Genomic DNA, 20,981 nt, shown 5'->3' with positions numbered 1-20,981 from the left:
CTTTATATATTCGAGCTTAGGTCTTCTCATGCTTCTTTAATACAATTAGTTAATAGCTGGCTTGCTCCTCCTGATTAACACAAGCACCTTCGAGCGCTCCCTATCAGCAACAGAGATCAGCTCTGCGTGTTCTCTGTGCGGCTGCAGCCCAGGGGTTGCCATTTCGGAGCACAGCTGTGGGAACACTCGCCGGCCGCCCGCTCTGCCTCCGGCCAATGTTGTCAGGAGCTGGGTCTTGGTGGCAGCTTGGAGCTGGACCTGCTGAGACTGGAGTGTTTCTGCAGTGCRTTCTTCTGGGCCTTCCCAACCTCTTCTTTTATTCTGTGTGTAGTTCCAGCTGGCTTTGTAGAGCAAAAGTCAGTCCTGTGTCATCCCTCTGCTAGTTGTCCACTTGGGAAGCTTGGCTATAAAAACACAATCCGCAAAGAAATCAGGGAATCCAGCTTCCTACACTATTCCTCTCTCTCTGTCTCAAAATGTCACAGTCGTTTGAGTCAGTTTAGACTTCCATTGTTTTTACTGACTTGGGGTGACTTTTGGTTTATGCGAACACATTTAAAAATCAAAACAAAAACAGTTGTGTGTCATGATCACTTGTCAAGATTTTATTTGCTGTAAATTGTTTAGATGGGTAAGGAGCCTTTTTTGTCTCCTTTTTTGAACTGAATTGCTAAGGGAGCAATTCAGTTGATAAAAACAGTGCGTTCAATAATAATAGCAATCATGGTGAGCCGTGCCAGGTGTAGCTACAGTAGCAAATATTTCCTGTCAAAGAGCTGAATCTCCTGTTTCCCTGCACAGAGGTGCATCTATCCAGATGGAGAAAGCCCAGCTCTCCACATGCCGCTGCACAGTRCTGAGCATCTGACCTCCATGTTTTGATGACAAAAGTGGAGCTGAATTCTCACCAACGTCCAGGCCTGGCTGCCAATTTGGAGTATTACTGAAAATCAAGCTACTATAATTCCTCTTTCTAAACACATGCGAAGTTTTTCCCCACAGCTAGTCTTCCTCAAGCCATTCTGCTGAGGATTCTGCTGCCTTTATGCCAGGGCAACTTGTCTGATTCACATTCATATGCTGAAGGGAGAGAAGATTAAACCAGTGCACTGCCTCTAACACTCTACTAGTGCTTCTGCTTGTTCAGACCTTTGAAAAAGGAGGAAATTTTGATCTCTCGTGAATATTGCCTTAAGACAAAAAATGGAAGAGGACAACCATAGCAGCGAGGAAGAGGGAGGGAGTTCATTCATTCCTGTTGATTATTTTTCTGTATAATGAGGGATTGATTCATCTTTAAGAGAATTTTAATTTCTATTGTTTTATCACATACTTTCCACTTTACATACTTCCATACTTCCATACTTCCATACTTCCACATACTTTACCACAACAGGGATAAGATTTCTTCTAAGTTGATTTTAATGCCTTTCTTGCAGACTAAGAAGAGATGCTGAATCCTGGTGTGCGAGACACTTGGAAACTCTGGAAATTTTTAAGTATTCTTATTGTATCCTATTCTTCTCACATCAAATAAATGAAAAGATTTTTGGAAAGCCTCCTAGCACTTTACACAAAGAGTTTTGGCAGAAATACTGCATATGCACTGGCTCTGACAATCAGTCTGTTTTTATGCAAGGCAGTTAGCCTTTATCTTTATCTTGAACAAATATCCTTTCTCAATGGCCCGTAGTTAACTTTGCCAATAATATTTTTTTTCCTAGCACCATTGTGTATTTTGTACAGAAAGTCAGGTTCTTCTCTTAACAGATTTGTTACCATTTGGACTTTAATATTACCTTATTGATGTTCATAAGCCTGTTGTTTGTATTTGGAGTTATCATTGCACTTGATTTTCATATTGCTTTGCTTTTTGCTCTCTATTAGAGATTAATGCCATGTTTAAAAGAGATGGCAACTTAGTTTAATGACATTCTTAAGTCTTGGGCCAGATTAATTATAGCGCAGTAACATTTTTGCCATAGTAACAGCTGAAGTTGGTTGTGTCAACAGGACAGAATTTGACTCACTGAGGCTGTGGCACCCATTTTTAGGACTGCATGTGAATAACTGCAGTTACAGAGAGCATGTGAGTAGTACGTGTGCATTACTGTCATGTCAGCAGCAGATGAAAAACAGTTGCCTTATTAAGCATCCTTTCAGAGATAGGCCCTTTGAAATCAGCCCTCTTAATTTCTTGCATTAAAGCAGGCAGAGCCGTAGACTTCCCAAGAAACCATTCTGAGGTGTGACACAGACAAGAGCACTTGTCACTCCCTGGTGGCTTCACTATTTTCATGTGTATTCTGTGACTTGTGTTTCATGGTAACATGTTCCCAGGCTTCTTGTTCACCCAGTCCAGGCCAGTGCAGGTGACCAAGCGAGTTCTGCCCAAGCCTGCCCAAAGGCCTGGACCTCCACTTTTGCATCATTTGTTTGGAAATAGTAAGCTCTGTCTCTTGGTAAGACTAAGAGACCTGAGGTTCAGCAAACAGCAGCCCCAACAATGTGATTTCTAGTGAGCGCAGAGCATAGTGAGGGTGACCTTGCACCTGCTTGCGAAAGACCCCGGTGAGAGAGGCCGCCCTTCACAGCATCTCTCAGTGTCCACTCAGGCCTACAGTCCCAGGAGACTAACTAGTGTTTATCTAGCCCCACCATCAGTGACCAATCTTTAGCCTATAAACAAAGGGATTTTTAGAGTGATGATGGGAGGAATTTTAACACCTCTAAAAATGTGTCCTCTACCTAGGAACCTGAAAACTGAAGGCATCTTCAAGTGTGACAGCACTTTTGCACCTGTTACCCTGATTGATTTTCTAAAGCTCCACAGAAGGTTTGAACTGCAGCGTTCTTTGCACCAGATTTGATATTAATAATTTTGTACACTTAAACTTACCACAAACCAGTCAAACAAAATGCCTGTAAATGTTTCCTTTGCGTATTATTGTTTCTTGGATTTCTATAATGGGTAAAAGTAGGGCTGAATGCAAGTGACCCTGAAATCCAATTTAAACCAGCTTTCAAAATCAGTAGGAGGTTTGATTCAAAATGGCACAGCATGGTGAGAAAATACTTGTGATTTACTCACGATGTAAATCCCTGACGCCTTATCACCATTAACAGAAGATCCTGTTCGAGGACATTGCAAAATGAGCCCCCTTGTTTACATTTCTTTTAAAAACAACTGATAGAATGAATTTGAAATTTATCTTGCATTCTAAGGACAAGCCTCAACAATGTCAGCATGTTCTCACATATAAAACTCTTGCAAGAAATAGATAGAAAATAATAGTATGAACTTTTACAAAATAAAGTATTTKGGTTTGCATATTCCAATTCTCTTTGATCCCAGGTGTGAGACTTTAGTGTATACTTATTCATACCCAGCTTATTTGCTGTCAGAAAGATTTCTGCATAGGGGGAAAACCTTCTTAGGATCGTGTTTAACTTAGCACTAAGTTGACTACGCAGTGTTAAATATACACTTAAGTGCTCTGCTGGGGTCCAAGTCCTGAGCAGAAACCTGTTCTGTTGTAGGACTCAGTAGGCAATGAACTTCTGCACCGTATTAATTTGATTTTATTTGTATTTATACTGTAGTCTGTAGCTGTATATATCCAATTGAGTATGATATGTTTTTATACTATAGTCTGTACTGTCCCAGTTCTTGCACATCAATTTGTAGGTAGGTGTTTCTACTGTGGCATTTCTGATAGCAAAGCACAGTATTCCTGAGAATGCAAAAAGATCTTTAGTTGCTTGCAAGCAAAGATTTATAGTATTTTAATGGTGAATATCACAAAGAATCAGAAGTTCAAGCTGAAGGTCCTGACTGAGGGTGTCTTATGAGAAGAGCTGATCTTATGAAATATTTTTACTAATATGGTTCAGAGTCTCGTAAGAACTGCCCATATTTAAGTTCTAAGCTCATAAGGAAGTACTTATTCTAAAACCTGAGTAAAGTCTGTTCCGGGCTAGATATTTCCAATCACGTGAAGTGAGCAAGCTGTGCTTGTTGCTGTTGGGCCACCATTGGGAATGCRTGTGAGCTGACTCTTTTAAATGCAAGAAGTCAGTAGAAGAGCGAGCAGTTGAAAGGGTGCCAACCTGGCAGTGGTGTCTCCGAAAGCTTCACGTGGGTGCCAGAGACCCCGGCGGCCGATCCCTCCGAAGGTGCAGGTTGGCAGAGCTCAGCCCAGGGCTCTCAAGCTSTAGGCTATAAGTTGCTTCAGCGAGAGTATTGGAGCTGGGCATTAGAGGTGAAGGCCTAAGGAAAGAGTCTGTGAATCGGAGGAAAATAATACAGAAGTGTTATTTTCAAGGTCTCAGTTTCTTTTAAATAGAAGAATCCTTTGGGGAGATAGAGAAATGAAGGCAGAATAGTGGACCCTTCAGATTCAACACCCAAAAACTTTCTCTGAGCCACAGGGCAGTAAAGCTGCCTTTGTGTTTGTATTTTCAGGGTCAGTGTGTGAAATGTTTCAGTGGCTGCTTGAGGCTTCTCCAGTGTAATTTATACCTGAGAGAGAAAGAGACCTGAGTTTTCTGAATGAATGTGCAAGTGAGTGACAGGAACACGTGGCCGTAACCCTAAACAGTGCTGGGGAGGCCTTTATCCAGAAGCCAAGTTTACAGATTTTGCAAAGACATTAAACAAACATTGTAACTTTTTAACATAAACACAATTAACTAATATAAATATTTATGCAATTTGCCTTTTATTTCACTCAATACATATACCTCAGATGATTCAGAGTTTATGCTTGAATAGTTGGCTTTAGGATATTACTGTCATTCTTATCAATAACTAAACTTCTCTGGAGTCAGCAACTTCCTTGCTCAGCACACAGACATTTCCTGAACTTAGTACCTGCTTCAAAGAATTCCAGGATTTGTTTCAACCTGTGAGGCTGAGGTTAGGTATAGATAGCTGCCTTCAAGATTCAGGTACACTGGATTTATTTTATTTTATTTTATTTTATTTTATTTTATTTTATTTTATTTTATTTTATTTTATTTTATTTTATTTTATTTTATTCTGACCACATTGAATAGTCAGGTATGCTAACACAGAACAGAAAAATTGCTATGTGAAATAAAATAAGGATTGAGTAATAGATATAGGAATTTCCCTCTAAAGATCTTAAAACAGTATATGGTTCCTATAACCCTTATTCCTGCTGTGAGAAGCAGTATAGAGATACAGAATGAGTTAGGGGCATTGCAGAAACACAGAGCACTTGCAGAGTGACAGTAGCTGACTGAGTAGGTGCTAATGTCCCAAAAATACAGATTCAAAAAACCCAGTTCTGGCCATTCTGCATTCAGTAACACCTTCCCAGTTGGGTGTTATGGCTGCATGTGACATAAGCCAGGCTGCAGAACTAGGTCTCAACCTTGTAAAATGACATTCCTGATTAGCATCTCTCGCAGATGATGATACTCCTTGTCTGATGAGCATTATTGAATTTAATCCAGCAAAAAGCATAATGTTTCCTTTACAGATGTGGAAGCTAAGCTATAGATTTAGTACAACTCAGTCAGTCCCATAAAACAACACTAATTAACCCAGTGGCTTCTGTATATACCAGCACGACCAGCAGAWATCTCAAATTCAAGCATGTTTGGAAACGTCCCTTTCTTCTCATCCTGATTAGATTTTTTTTTTCCTATTTTGTTTTCCTTCATCTGCCAGGTAAAGTGTCTATTTCATATAGTTTAATATGATCTCTTCATTTGCACTACAGTGCTGTTAAACTGTCATTTTTCAGTTACATTCTCTGCCACCTGGTATCAGCAAGAATCAGAAAGAAAATCTGAAAGTGCTGTTAATATATTTTATCCTATTAACATCCACAAGGGTCATCTTTTTCTTTTTTTTTTCCCCCTGAGATGTTGCCAAATCAAATTTGAAGATATTCAGGGCTTTAAAATAAAAGGCATCGGGATTTGTCAAGTCCACCATTTCCTTAGTTACTAAGTGTGAGTCTTAACTAGAGGCTGAATACTCTTTCAATGAGTCTGACTGCTTACTTCCTACAGTGAACAGTATGGTAAAAGATGTGAAGTAAACAAGTGTGCTTCTTTTGTATTAATATCAAGGAGTGAGTTAGTGAGAACCAGCATATAAAGTCTGTTTACATAGTGGAAGTCTTTCTGTTGGTTGCAAATAGTGCTAGCTATGGTATATCTAGAAAGATTACAATAATTACAATAGTAATAACAATAGAAATAATATATTAATTATAATAGGACTCAAAATAGTTCAGAATATGGATATTCTACAACAGCTTGTATATTCTCCATGAAGATGTTTGAAAGACATAGAATTTAATCAGCTTTATCCTTGCTGTATTTRAACAGTTTATTTTTGTTGCAGAAGAATATTTATTTTGTAAAGTATCAATAATCAAGAAATAATTTGAAATTATTATATGAAATACTGGAAATCCTACTATATCCCTTGCTTATGATTGTTTTCTGGTGTCTGGAACTTTAAAGGTAGCAACTGACAGGGTGCATTTTGGCGAGGTGCAAAACAGGAAATACATTTTTATTGCCTCACTTTGTATTTGGAGTTCAAAACCTAGTTGTGAATTTTTTGATCTGGTTATGTGACTGCAACTACGTAATGGACGTCTTCACACATCCTACATTTTATTAATCCATGAGGTAACTGTATTGCAAACCTGCCCAAAGAGCTATATTTATAGCACTTACCATCTGAAGCTACCTGAAACTCTTTGGGTAAAATCCAAGCCAAGCCAAGCAAACATGGATGACTAWATATATATATATATATATATWTWTAYATATATATATATACATATATACATATATATATGTTTATATATGTATRTGTGTGTGTGTGTGTGTGGATATATATATGTGTTTCAATTTACATCTGCTACAATTCTTCATTCTTTGATGTAGGCCAGATTCAATGTATGCTATCTGTGAATGCTGCCCTTATTGTTACTGCCGAAATGTACTATCAAAAGGTCTTGTAGTCAGTCACCAGGCAGTATGTTTAGAATCAGAGGAACGATGAAGAAACAAGATTAGAGGGTACAGAGAAATATAAGGAATATAAGGTATAACTGTTTTCAAAAGCTAAAAATAAATTCTATATAATTGCATTGTGTTTCAATCTTGTGCAACACAGATTCCTTCCAAACGTGAAAAGAAACAACCTGAAGGATATTTAAATRTGATCATCTGGTGTGAATGTTTTAGGCAACTTATTTGCACCATTATGATTACTTTCCATTCTTACATGCCATTTAATTTTGCAGGAAACAAAATAGTTCTATGTGGTTGTAGTCCATCCAATATCAGTGTGTTACTGGGAAGTTGAAATCTCATCTAAGCCAGAAGTGTAAATCTGCCAGACCTCCCAAGAATACCGAAAGCTTCTTTTTCTCTCTCTGTTCTTTAAARGGTGGAAAAGATAATATCATGTCTTTTCTGTCTGGGAGATCAGTCCTTCTGCTTCTGACCATTGTCAAAGGAGAATTGATTTTCTGGATCCTCCTGGTTCCTCGTGGCTTATGCTTTCATCATGAAATAAAAACTTTAGGTGTGTAGACACAGAAATTATGTAGGGACTCAGTGTTTTATCTGGAGTCTTCTAAAAAGTTTTTTAACCATAAATGAAAATGTCTGAAGATTTTTTTTCCTTTTTTTTTCTGGCAAACATCACATGCACCTCAGGTTACGTGCCTATTGGTATCCTGTTCGACTTTTTGGAGTTAAGAAAGACTGGGTAGGGGAAATCAAAGAATGACAATGGAAAGGTCATGTCGTAATGCATGCTCAGATGCTCGCGAAGCCTGTGTCAAAGCAAGCTGGCAAGCTTGTGACTCTCAGATTGGACCAAGAAAATGCAGCTTTAAATATACTGATCTGGGAAAGAAGAGGATTGAAGAGATGAGGTAAAGATCCTCATAGGAATGACAGGGGCACGTTATGGTAAAATAGTTTGCATCTTCATACCATGAGCACTAATAATAGGCTTATTAGCCTGTTCCGGAATGATTGAGCCATTTGGTTATGGCAACCAAAGCCATCCTCMGAGAGGGATGCACTTGAGGAAGAGAGAAGGAGAGCTAAAACTYACTGTGGTGGCTGTGCTAGTATTGTCTCTTTACGGACCAACAAGGATTTTCTAAGCAAAATGGTGTACATTCCCAATGATAAGCACTGATTTTAGTTCTTTAGAGAAAATTTAAACTTGCATAATGTCAATTACTAGTGTCTCAAWTACGTATGCGTAGAGAGTTCTTAAAGTATGAGGAATAAACAGTCTAATTGGCTCCAAGAACCTGTGGTAGTTATTAAAAATATATTCTGAGGTAAGGCATAAAGGGCCCCGAGCATGCAGTGACTCCCAGCTGCTTCCACACGCAGCAGACCACACGCGCCAGTGCCTTCCCATGCCGTTGCTGGGTTTAGTGCTGTGTTTCTTCTGTGGACCAGTAGGCRAATTAATGTCTTATGTGATAATTCCATTAAAGACTTATTATTTTGATAAATCACAAGAGGCAAAGGTCATGATCCCTTGGGAAGTCTGATTTTGAATTATTTTGCCTGGGATTTCTGTACTTAGCTTTGCTGTTGGGTTACTACAGAATTTCTTCATTGCCTCCCACAAGCTTTGTTCTTTTTTCAACAATGTTTTTTGAAGACATATCTTAGGGATCTATTCTGAGGTATTTTAGCCAGTGAATTATCTTTTCTAATTTTTTTTTCACTTGACCAGTATACATTAGGGAGGAAATATGAATTGGAGTATAAATTCTTCAAGCTCTTTCCATACATATTTTGGACTACAAATGCTTAATGAAAAGACTCTTCTTAGAGCCCAAGAATGAACTCAGTAAATGCCATAAGTGAAATTCAGGGACCATGTGAAATTAAATAGAAAGCCGATGTTGGAGGAACACTACCTAAAATTTGACATCCTGGGAGTTTGTTAATTGCTCACAAAATGCAAGCAACTAAATTCCCTTTGCAACGTTGCTGGTCTTAAGAAGGTGGGTCCTGGTGTGTTGAGTGCTAGGAGTTACCGCAGCTTCCAGAGCTCATCCCAAACACCTCTGCAGCTCCGACTGTACAAACCTGCRCATGGCTGAGGGGCACATGGTTTAAAATGACATCTCCTTATACCACAGTCCATATTGGGTGGCTAATCCAACAGGAGAATACAGGCCCGACGGCAAAGCAAGCCTTTATTTTGGGGCACGCTTTCACCCCAGTGCTTCACACCTGTGCTGAAACAAAGCTGTGCTTAACAACATGAGAAAAAGACATGTTTGTTGGAACTGGATGTTTCATTTCCCTCTGCCTGGGAACAGGGCCTTGAGCCCTAAGCAGGGCAGGCCCAGGCCCAGGCCAAGGCCCAGGCCTTTACCAGGGTGGGAATCACAGGCAGCAACATGAGGGGAGAGACACAGGGCAAGGTTGGCCGTGGGGAGCCTGCCTACARGAACCAGCCGCCATTTCAGCTGGTTAAAGCTACATCAACCTGCATCCAGYCCTGCCTTGTCCCTGTGGACTGGCCAAGACACCCTTAGCCCTTTTCAGAGCAAAGGGAAGGCAGACCTTCCTATAGGTGCTGGGAGCTGGGAACTTGCCCAGAGACCAAACCACAGGTGTGACTTGTTATTTACTTAAGTCTTCAGCTCAGCTTTGATGAGGGGTGCCCTAGTTCTTCTCTAAAGGCAGTTTCCTGTCTGAAATAGTATTTAAGRTGAAGGCAGAGCCTTTCTTCTGTTTTCTTCCTACAGATGAAAAGGAGGTTTTCAGAGTAAGCAACCTTTAACCTGGAAACAAATATAATTCTCCTTCCTGTGATATCTCCAATGACTAATGTTGGCTGCTGCTTGCAGGTAACAAGTTTTTTTTTTTTTTTTTTCCTTTAAACCTGCATAAACCTGCACTTTCATTATGCAAGAGAGAAATTAGGCTCTTTTTGTCATGTGCTTNTTTTTTTTTTTTTTTTTTTTTTTTTTTAATCTCAACATGGTGTTATGGATAAGTAAGCACCCATTTAAATCACTAAATTGGTATTGCTTCTACAATCTTTTTACTTTGCAGTAATCTTACAGTTTGTTCAATTTTAAACGAAAAGCTGTGTCAATACCTGCATTAGCACATAAAGGAGCAAGGTCTGTAGAAATATGTATGACTGTATTTGCTATTTTACTATTGCTGGTACTAATAATAATAATGTTGTTTGATTAAAGGTAATTTCAAGGTATACCTCAGTAGAGAATATTTTTGCAATAAGACAATCTAATGCTTATTGGAAGCAGTGGAAAAAAAATGTAGGCTTCAAAAACTGCTAGGCTTAGTCCTTTGGGGCATAATATTTGCATTAACAGGCTCTAAAATAAGCTRTGTCCTCTAGCAGCCTGATCTCATTGTGAGAGACTTTATAGTCTGCTGAATAATCATTATCTTCCTTTTTATTGGATTGATAGTCGATAATTAAAGAAGGACAGAGGAAGACAGTATTTTAATGTTGACTAACACCCCTTCCCCACTGGCATGCTCTTCCTCGTTGGGCTGTTGATTTAAAAAAAAAAAAGAAAACCCTTTTTCTCCACCCATCTGGCTTGTAATGTTTCTCTCTCAATGATTTGTTTGTCTAAAAGCTGTGACGCCTGAAACTTTATGAATTAGTCTCAATGCAAATTGTAGTTGTCAACTTTGAAATTACTTGATTTATTATTTATATGATTTAAATATTGTACTCCTTCACCTGTAAATTTAAAAAAAAAAAACAATGAGAGCCATTTTCTCTACGGGTTTTTTACTGTCTCTTCTGCCCTCTTATGGAACTACTCTTACACCTTAAGAACTTAGTCCAATTCCTGTTCCATTCATGGGGACATTTGTTTAGTTTTGGTCAGGTGAAGATGTTTTAGAATTTAGTGGAGATTAAGCTATACAAATTGACAAGTCTTAGTATAGTTTATGCTAAATATTTAGTATAAAAGGGAGTTGATACCTTTCTGAAGTTGATACTTTTCTGGAGCTTGACTTCTTTTTTTGTTGCTTAGAATTTGATTGCAGGATTGTGATAAATTCTTAATCCTATAAAATGGCTTAAAGTGTATGTTTTGTTGTTAAATTTCACAAGGCTAATAGAGAATTGACTGTTGTTAGACATTCACGTTCTACTGAGAGATTACATGATCTTTTTTGAACATACTTAATGGCCTTACTGATCATTAGGCAAGTGCCTAACACTGGGAGTACAACTGGACTATTGAGTTCAGCAGAACTTTTTACAGTAACTGCTAAATTAAGCATATYTCTAAGATCTTGCAGGATCAGCACCAAAGATTTAAAGACCTCTGTGTAGAGGCAGATAATCTTACAAAGTGGTCAGTAAAAATTAGGTGCATGAGTACAGCCAGAAATCTATGGTGGTTTCCTGTGTTTCATATCACACGATAGTCTTGATTAACCACAAATCCCTGCAATAATATTTCTGTTCTCCCAAATCCTTGTCCCACCCAAACACAGACAATCTAGTATAACAGGAGAATTTGTGAACTGTGTTCTGCTTTCTGATCTTTATCTCTCTTCCTGGTTTGATACAGCTAGGACATAGAGCGTATTGGAGTTAAGGACATAAAGATTTCTCGTAAAGGAAGGTGGGTTTGTTTCTTGGATATTCAGAGAGGCAAATGGATTTTTTGGGGGGAGGTTTTAGCTGTTGTTTGTCTTAATGAATACTGTTAATCAGGGAGATCTTACCTGTATCTGAAGCATCTTACCCATATGACTGATTTCATATACTGATGCCATGAGGCCTCACTTGCTGGTTATCCATGCAATGGCTATCAGAAGGACTTTGGGGTAAAACAGAGCCAGAAGAGTGAATTGTTTCTCTAGTGCAATAAACTGTTGATGCTTCTAGACGTTTTCATTTGTTTTCTCTTTGCATGTGATGTAGAAAATGGGAGCATGAAATGAAAATATTCTGTTTGGAAATGTTGAGGATTCTGTTTGATAAACAGAACTAAAGCATTCAGAAGAGTTGAACATTGCCTTTTTGGGTCAACTCCTTGTCATTTTCTTCCTTGGGCTACAATCTTGGTATGTTCTCTGGCATTCAACTTGTGTCCTGAACTCACATAAGAAGAATGAGAGGATGGGTTTGACAGTGTGACTGTTGTTTCCTCTATTCACCTGTTTYGTTATACAGTTGTTCTTCTTTTCTATATCCTTGACCTTCCAGCAGAAGATCCATACAGGAGGTATTTGGTTTGCTTTCCTTCTATAGGAGACTGAGTCCAGTTGGTTGAGTTCAGATTCCAGCTCTGCTTCCTCTATTTGATGTAGTGGAAGCAAAGAAAGTCAAACAGAGATTCTTCTCATCCTTGCTTCCATTCCACTGTCCTCCCTCCTCTTGCTGTTCCTTCAAACCTTTTGGCAGTGGCCCTATCCAGATTTGGAGATCCAGAGAAGAGAGATGGAAAACATTTTCTGTTGTTAAGGCATTTTATCCCCTGTGGACTTTTGGCTGCCAAATAGCCTGTGAAAAGCGGCCAGGGCTTCAAGTCCAAAGAGAAGGTCAGGGCAGGGTGCAGCGTTGTCTCACCCCTGCTCTGTGCTCCACACAGTGAAGCCCAGGGGTGTTGCTCCCTCCTGTGATGAGGTGAAGCCCTTCACCCTTACACAAGTATCTGCTAGGGAAAGGTCTGGATCTCTAGCAGTAAGCTGGTTTCAGGTCAGGACTTAGGGCAGTAGCTGAACCTATAACCTATTAGTCTATTGTTTTCATGACAATTTATGGGCCCTTCTGTGTGAAACACATTGTTTGAAGTGTATTATTTTGATGCACACTGGATGATCAAGAGACCGTCCAGGCACTTGGGTCTGGGACCTATCAAATTGTGAGGGAAGAACAGTTGCTCTTGCTTTGGTTCCTACCACTTCTCTCTGATTAGACTTTTACACTGACAAGAGTTCTCTTGTCGTCTTGGGTGTGATTACTAGATCATGATCTTGTTCAGGATGAACAGAAAACAGTCCCAATATTTGACCTTGAGATAATGAGAAGGAAGTGAGGTAGAGAGAAAGGGGAGGAGAAGAGAAGTTCCAGTGGCATGTTAATGGATTCCAAAGCAAAATCTGTACCTCTGTCATTCTGCAGTGTGAAAATAGCAGTGAGATAGTAAAATGCTGAATATCAGGTCTTAAGAAACCCACAGAGCTATGTGTGTAGTCTCACCCACATGATCTGAATATATGGCTGTGCTGTCACTCTGAGACTTGCAATAAGCAGACTTCAGCAGGATGACTTTAATGTAGATGTTTTATCTAGAGCTTATAATTTATCTAGAGCTTATAATAACAGCTTATAATTTATCTAACTAAAGATTGATRTTTAGAAACTTAAGGTATTTTCAGCTGATGCTTTAGCTGTAGTGAACTGAGTAGTCTCACAAAATGTACTGAGACACAATTTATTGTCTTGTATGAATATGAAATGATGTGTAGTTTTCTAAATATATTCATYTTTCCTCTGTGGGCTTTCTTTTATTACCCACCTTAGAAACTTCTTTACAGCTATCCTGTGCAGCAGATGAAGCTTTCCTGGTTACTGCCCGCTTTCAAAGCGGTCTGTCAGTTGTGATCAGACTTGCTGCCTGCTGCAAAGCACAAAACTTGACCTGATGCCTCCTAAGCGGGAAAATAGTCGGCAGGAAGTTCCAGCTGAGGTTCACAGTTCCAAAGTCCACAACCTTCTAATATTTTCAAGGTTTCATGTGTTTTACTCAGGTCAACACATGGTCTGCCTCCCTTAGAAGTTCACCAACAGTTTAGTAACATCAAGAGCTGCAGGGTTAGGACAGAGAGGAAAGTACCTTCATGTAAAATACCTGTTGTTGTTATAATTTTTATAGTGTACAYGCTTAAGTAAAATCCCAGGAGGGATCAGATGCTCAGTTGCAAGAAACACCCAGGGTTACATTCAAATCAGTGAAACAAATAAATTAGACCAGGGGAAGGAGGTGATCTAAATTTGTTTTAGCTCTGATTCACGAGTGCATATGCTGCATTACTCTCACATGTGGAACCCTATCACTGCTATATCAAAGATGTCATTAAAAACCTGCCATAACAAATGTGCACTATGCCCTACCAAGTTCTTGCTCTGCAAAACTGCCCGAGGGGAAGAGTTTGATCTCTTAATCGGTGTGTGTTGCCGCTGGTCCAAAAGGTTTTATCAAAGAACTTGAGAGAAGCAAGCCCTGCTGGAGCAGAGGGGAGAAAAGGCTTTGAGTAATTGGTTGCCAGCCTGTCTGGCCTTCCCGAGTACAACTTGCACGCTGTTGTAGCACCAAGCAAGAGATATGCAGAGCCAAACACTGAGCACAGTTTGTTTTATGGTGATAGCAGCTCCTTTCTGCTAAGAATGTGAGTAGCAGAGTTCTCCTCCAGCTGGTACTTCTGGGTGGTCTTCAAGGCTAACTTCAAATCCAGCCCAGCACAGTGAAACAGCGTAGAAGTGTCAAAGACAAAAGCATCGCTGGTGAGGGCCTTATCAGCTGAAAGACCTCCAGTTTTTGACCAGTTGCACATTGGGAAAGGGCACAGGAAGCCATTTTTACCTAAAAATCCTGGGGTGAGGCAATGGAGTGGGCTGGGTGCTTATTTGAATAAGTGAGATTTCAGACTGAGCCTCAAAATGTAATGGTCACATGTTAATAAGTATCTTCATTTACTTCCCAAATTCATTAATCTTCTGTGAGAATGTAGCTGATAAAAATATGCAGCATTTGAGTGGTGGCAGGAGGATGGTTGAGGAAATTGTTTACATATAGGAAATATCTAATTCATTTCTTGAGTTTTTTGTTGTGTTCATGTATAAGTTTTCAGTTTATCTCTTAATGCCACCACTCAAATTCCTCCATAACCATTATTCACGTTATTTAATAAACAAAGCTGAAACCAAACCTAATCAGAATAAGTATAAAAGAACCCTTGATGTTACCATGCAGAGCAAATTGAACAAAATTGCAAGAAACAGTTTTGCCTAAGGACTCCATCCAGCACCCTCAGAAATCAATGGGAGTATTTTTATGATTGAGTAGGATTTACATCAGACCATAAGTGATCAACATATTTTACAAATCATATCAGTTATTTACAGCAGGCAGAAATTTTTCTTTGCATGGAATTAATATAATTCTTTCAAGAACACATGGAAGATGGTTTTCTCTTTGTGTCGAAAAACCATAAAGTTTTAAAGATGTTGTAAATGCAGTCCCTGATGAATAAAATGAGTAGAAAGCTTCACTACTAATTTAAATAGGTACTAGATCCAAGATCATATTAGTGATAGATATCTGAAGCGATAGCAGAGATAAAATGCTTCTGTTCAAATACACTACATTAAAATTTCAAAATTTCACCATTTATTTTGATTCTACTATTTCAAAATGGTTCAGCTAAAAATAAAATTTTAGTACTGCATTCATCTAATGAAAGTGTTTTATTTTTCTTAACTGGAGAAGTTAAAAGGTTTCGGGAAGCATCAGCTAGGCCTGGTTATTTGTGAGACTTTGTAAGTGAGAAAAAATATTTGAATATGTTTGAAGATCAGACCTTCAGTGTAAGAACCCGAGGTTTTCCAGGAGGAAAATAGTGAGAGGTTTGTTACTGCACAAGTTCTGGAAGTCCAGATTTCTTTCTACACCAAAGGCTAATATTAAAAAAAAAATCACCTGGGAATGTTAAAATTGAAAGACCTGAATGTATCTGTGACATATTCCAGCTGGATACAAAATGCACTCAATTCTCTCTGGAGAACTTGGCATGCAAAGCAAGAGCCCTAATAACGAGAGCTGCGTGTTGCCGCTGGGGCCCTTGGCTGGTGCCTGYGGAGGGAGAGGTGGGTTTCAGACGAAGCCCTGGCCGGGTGGGATAGCAGCKCTCGCACTGTCGGCGCTATCGGTGTCTTTAAACGTGGAACACATTTAACTTGACAGAGAAGCAAAAAGAAAATAGAAATAAGGCTTRTGACCTCCAGTGAAAGTATTGAGATGTATTAGGTCTCTCGGGAACAGGGAAGTTGAAGAGAAGCAGTGGCATGTTCAGTGTCCCGCAGCATGGAGGGAAATAATTTGTGTGAATATATATTAGGGAAAAGGCTGGATTCTCAAAGGAGCCCAAAACAATGGGACACTTAAAATCCGTAAGCACCTAAAAGCAACATAATATAATGAAAACCTTTATTGGTACCAACATTCAGCAAGAGGGCAAATCACATACTTGACAGCTAGGCTCTGATTTACGTTAGTGAGACCTGTAGTGTTCTGCAGCCCCTCACTAAATACTTGTTTGCATGTTATGTTTACAAGTAGCATTTATATATATTTTATCATGTAAATTTTGTCATGCAGGAAGTCAGTAGTAATATTTTGGGTTAAAAATAATTTTTGGAAAACAAATTAGAAGTGGCCAAATTCAAGTAAAACACTTCAGTATTTCTGAATCTGTTTTGTATTGGAGACCTAACAGTTCCATGAGCTAGATGTTAAGGCTGTTTTTCCTCAGCTGGAGCCTCGATGCCTGTGGTGTTTGCCTGTCTGTGGCGGGCCCCGTGTGCAGTGCGGTGCGTGGGTCACCGTGGGGCTGAGCAGGCCCCGTGTGCAGTGTGGTGCGTGGGTCACTGCGGGGCTGAGCGAGCAGTTGCTCTTCCCCAGGCACTGGTTTGCACGGTAGTGGCATTGCAGTCTGCACCCTGTGCTTTGCTGGGGTGCTGTTCATATGTGACATTAGTATAGGGTAACAATTAGCCCTGGAGAGGGAGGTGTTGACAGCAGTCCCCAGAGGAGACGATTAGCTCCTCGGGCTGAGCTGTCAGTAAACAATGATAAACTTCACCAAGGAACAAGCAGGTTGTAATGGGTAAGTGCTTTTGCTGGTGAATGCTGCTGAATTTTACTTTGCATCTGGCCCGGGTCCTGGGGGCTTTCTGGTTATGCCTCCTGATAAAGGCCAGGTGGTCGGGTTTTGGGAGCTGTCTGTCACCCGGGCAGGAGGGGGACGTGGCTKCAGTTGAGAGAAACTGGAGGAACAAAAGGCCAAGGCAGCTGGGGTGGGCAGTGGTGCGGGATTCCTCTCATTCCCAGCCCTTCTCCTGCTCTGGCTCAGCAACACCTGGATGGTCCTTTGGTAGCAGCTGCCCTGGGGATTCCTGTGAGGCTCTTTGGAGAAGGAGTGGTTGCTTTTATCAGGCTCTGTCCTCAGGGTGCTGGCAAAGACATTAGGCTGCTTGCGGGGCTGCTTGAAAGCTTCTGGCAATGGAGCTATTCTGCCAAGGAAAGGATCTGCTGTTTTGAGAGCCTAACTCCAAAATGATGCGGTCTCCCTTTCAGCAAGGGATGTTGCTGGCTGTACCCTCCTGTTAGCCTCGTGCCTGTAATAACTGGCAGACGTGCAGAGAGCTCAGTGCATGAGCCCACTCGTGCGGAGTGTGTCCCTGCTTAACCGGGAGGAACTGCACAGACCGAAGGTCCCTGTGCTCTTGGTCACACACGGTGTCTGTGAAACCTGAGGAGCTGCAAGGAAGGCACAAAGCACCAACAGTTTGTCTTGCTCTGCCTTTGTACTGTCCTTATGGCCTTCACATTAGTGAAATCAATGCTGCTTGAAAACCAGAACAGAAACTTTTCTCAATGTAGTAATTCAGTTAAGAGAATACAACTTTAAAGACTGAGATATAAATGTTATCAAAATGTACATAGTCACTGCATCAGGGATACTAGCAAAGTTTTCTAAAGGCAAATAAGGTCAAAGCTATTTTACAGGTCTGAAGACAATGTTAATGTAATTGAGGAGCATTAGTTGGTACTTAGCTCTTTCAATGTCATTCCAGTGAGCAGGTGCCTATTTAAAATAGAGTTGGCTGAAGAGGTACTTAGGATAATATTTATGAAGAGAGCGGTGGAAAGGGAAAGCAATGAGTTATGTTTTGGTTTCTCTGGAATTCATCCTCCTGTCAGCACGGGAGGGTAATGGCTCTGCAGAGCAGTGCGGCTGCAACTGCTTTTCTTCCCTCCAACCTTCTTCCTTCAGCAMCTCCCAGGGAACAAACAGGAGCTTTCCCTCAGCCTGGTGAGTGGATGCTCTGCTCATCAGGTGCCATGCAGGGCTGAAGATCCTTCTGCTTGATATGATGAAGCCCTTGGTCATTTCACCAAGGGCTGAGTTCAGCTTAGTTATGTGCTGTTTACATACTAGGGTAAACTTAGGAGGGTTGTTATCAATTTTCCTTTTTATATCAACTTCCACCCAAAAGAAAAAGTGTTTTTCAGGTATCGCAGCGGTATTGGAAATAAAAGGGGAATCTGTGCATACTTAGCACCATGCTGGAGGTGATATTGAGGGTTGGCAGATAAAGCTGTAGGCTCTGAGTGGCGCTGAAGAGGGCTGCCCAAAGGAGAGGAGAGGCTCCACTGAGACCCTTGAATGATAAGGTCTCATGCTTGGCACCCTTGAGCCTGGTGGGCMACACCAGAGGTAGTATCTCAGGTTAGGGTTGGGTGCTCCAGGAAAAGCATCTTAAGGGTCTGCCAAACTTGAGGGACTCCACTGTCATTTCAGTGCCTGAGCGATCCAGGAGCGTTCTTGGGTTCTCTTCGCTTGTGAAAGGAATCTTGAGGCACTGGTTCCTGTTTGTTCCCTGGCAGAACTGAATCATGAATTGCACATCTTGCTATAGCATCAAATACTGACAGCCTTAGTTCTCTCTAGCTTTGAAATCACATCTAAACAGTACCTCTAAGATAAAATTTCCATGATTTTTCCATCTTGATATATAAAAAGTACATCTTTATATTTAGTAGTTTCTCTATTTAAAATCTGAATGTTCTAAAAATACACACTTTATTATGTTTTATTAACACTTCACTGTTCCATGCTTTCCTAAAAACTTAAGTTTTCCTATAGCTATGGTATTTGGTGCTAAATTTGGCTTTTATTTTGAGCAGTTTTGGAGTGTTATATAGCACCATCCAATTCATAAGAAGCTGCTATTGCTTTTTTTTATAGGAAATGAATGAGTTCAGTAGTTTGCATTCTTACTTCCTTTGGACTTAAAGGATTTTCAAATCTCAGTCATGTACGGCACTGAAGAGAGTAAAAATGCTGAGTGTCATTTGGAGCTATCCCCTAATAGGTGTCAAGACAGAGGATCTTTGTTTCAAGAACTTCTGAAAAATTTATTTCTATCCTGACCTTTTTGCAGTTTGGCCATTTGGGTATTCATTTTTTACACTTTCACAGTGATTTYTTTAGCAACAGGATCTGCTTTGCAGAAGGTGTAAAAACAGTCCAAGCACCCAGTCTTAGTAATCACTGTATCTGAGTCATGGCTTTCGAGTAACACAAGTGCAGCGAGTTTAGGAAGGGGAAAAAAACTACAACATCAGGTGTTTTCATTTCTGCTTTTGTAAAGCAGGGAGATAAATTCAGAATAAAGTCCCTGGTATTCTCATACATATTTTCCTTCACTTTTCTAGCTATGGCTATTATATATATAACATACATATAATTATATATGTACTATATTAAGAATACATAGGAAAATGGTACCACTGCTTGCTTATGAGCTTGATTATTTCAACATTTGAGTTGTTAGGTGATTGCAATGCTTATGGTTAACTCTGCTCCATTGATAAGAAATATGAAAACATTTGATGGGTATCTGCTTTATATGCTAGTTGAAATGTTGTATATAATCACTTTTACATAGGTATAGAATCACTTCTACTTGGTATGTATCTGTGAATAAATAATAAGGAAGATAATTTGATTAAAATCTATGATTTGAGCATACTTTCTAGGCACACTCRTGGCGGTGACTTGTGGAATAGAGAAATGTTCAAAAACAGGAGCAGCTTAGGAATAGTTTGCTCTCCATTAGTGCAAGTAACTGGCTAGTATACGAGAAACTGCAAAATAAGTTTGTAGCATGATGCCTATGAAACAGTAGATCTATCTTAAATCTTAGACACTCAAATGAATCCCTTATAAAGTAAAATATAAGGGTTGTTCTTGAGCAAAAAGTAATATAAATAAGACTGCATAATGCAGATTCTGCCTTTTATTTTAATTGTTATATAAACATGCCTGTTACTGACTCGATCTCATTATTCCTGGAGGCTAAGGATAGCCTCTTTTTAAAGAGGAATGATTTGTTAAGTATTGTTTTAAAAGTCTGAAAAATTTGTCTTGCAAAATCTGTATGAATACTGTAAATTACAGTCTTGGCATGGGCTTGATTTCTGTTTTGTATCTATAGAAAATAAGAAGAAAGCATGGTTTGGTATGAAGATATGAATGACAATTTGGTGTCCAATGTACTTATAAATATGATTGTGTTTGAGATGATGCATAAGTCATCTAGCATAGCATATAATAGCAGCTTTCTGCAGTTAATCCAGCACTTGTCAATATTCAATAGAAAATAAGCAAATTTATACATAGAGGTAATTAAAATATACATGGAAAATTACTAGTGTATGTAATCTCGGTTTGATTAGGAGCAAAGGAATAAATTCAAAAGCAAACAAAGTGTTTATTGTTATTTCACATACTAGCTATTTTTTAAATGTCATATTCATGATGGAATGTTTATAATATAAGTTTCCACAGTGTTTGCTGCAGGATGAGAATGACTGTATTTTTCCCACTGAAATTTAGACAAACCTACCCTTGACATTGAGGGCAGGACTGGTTTGGAAGCAAAATCCTTACAAGGCTAGGATAAAAACAAGAGACTATTAGTAAATGTGAAACATGCTGTTAGATTTTGGACCTTTCAAAGAAATATATTTTGAGATAAATGTGCAATAAAACCTGTGTTTAATCTAGGAAGAGGAGCAGCATTCTACTGGTAGAAAGCAGAAGGAAAATAAATTGCATCATCTATAACCTTTGCAGACATA

The 20,981-nt window shown here is 39.5% G+C and overlaps 1 long non-coding RNA gene across 3 annotated transcripts in view; it reads left to right on the top strand.

The window, feature by feature from the left end:
- LOC112947926 overlaps window positions 1-20,981 on the top strand; it is a 118,958-nt gene that overhangs the window by 44,615 nt on the left and 53,362 nt on the right. The window contains exon 1 of one of the 3 annotated variants that reach the window (XR_003249502.1): window positions 9,786-9,893. The exons of 1 other annotated variant lie outside the window; for it this stretch is intronic. This is a non-coding gene — a long non-coding RNA (uncharacterized LOC112947926). Of the gene's footprint in view, window positions 1-9,785; window positions 9,894-11,636; window positions 11,670-20,981 lie in introns of those variants that run through there. One more of the 3 variants, XR_003249503.1, reaches the window with a different exon arrangement.

This window comes from Nothoprocta perdicaria, unplaced genomic scaffold, assembly GCF_003342845.1.
Source record: "Nothoprocta perdicaria isolate Ctin4 unplaced genomic scaffold, notPer1 scaffold_25, whole genome shotgun sequence".
In the NCBI taxonomy this organism is placed as follows: Eukaryota; Metazoa; Chordata; class Aves; order Tinamiformes; family Tinamidae; genus Nothoprocta; species Nothoprocta perdicaria.
This window is presented reverse-complemented; position numbering and strand designations above follow the sequence as displayed.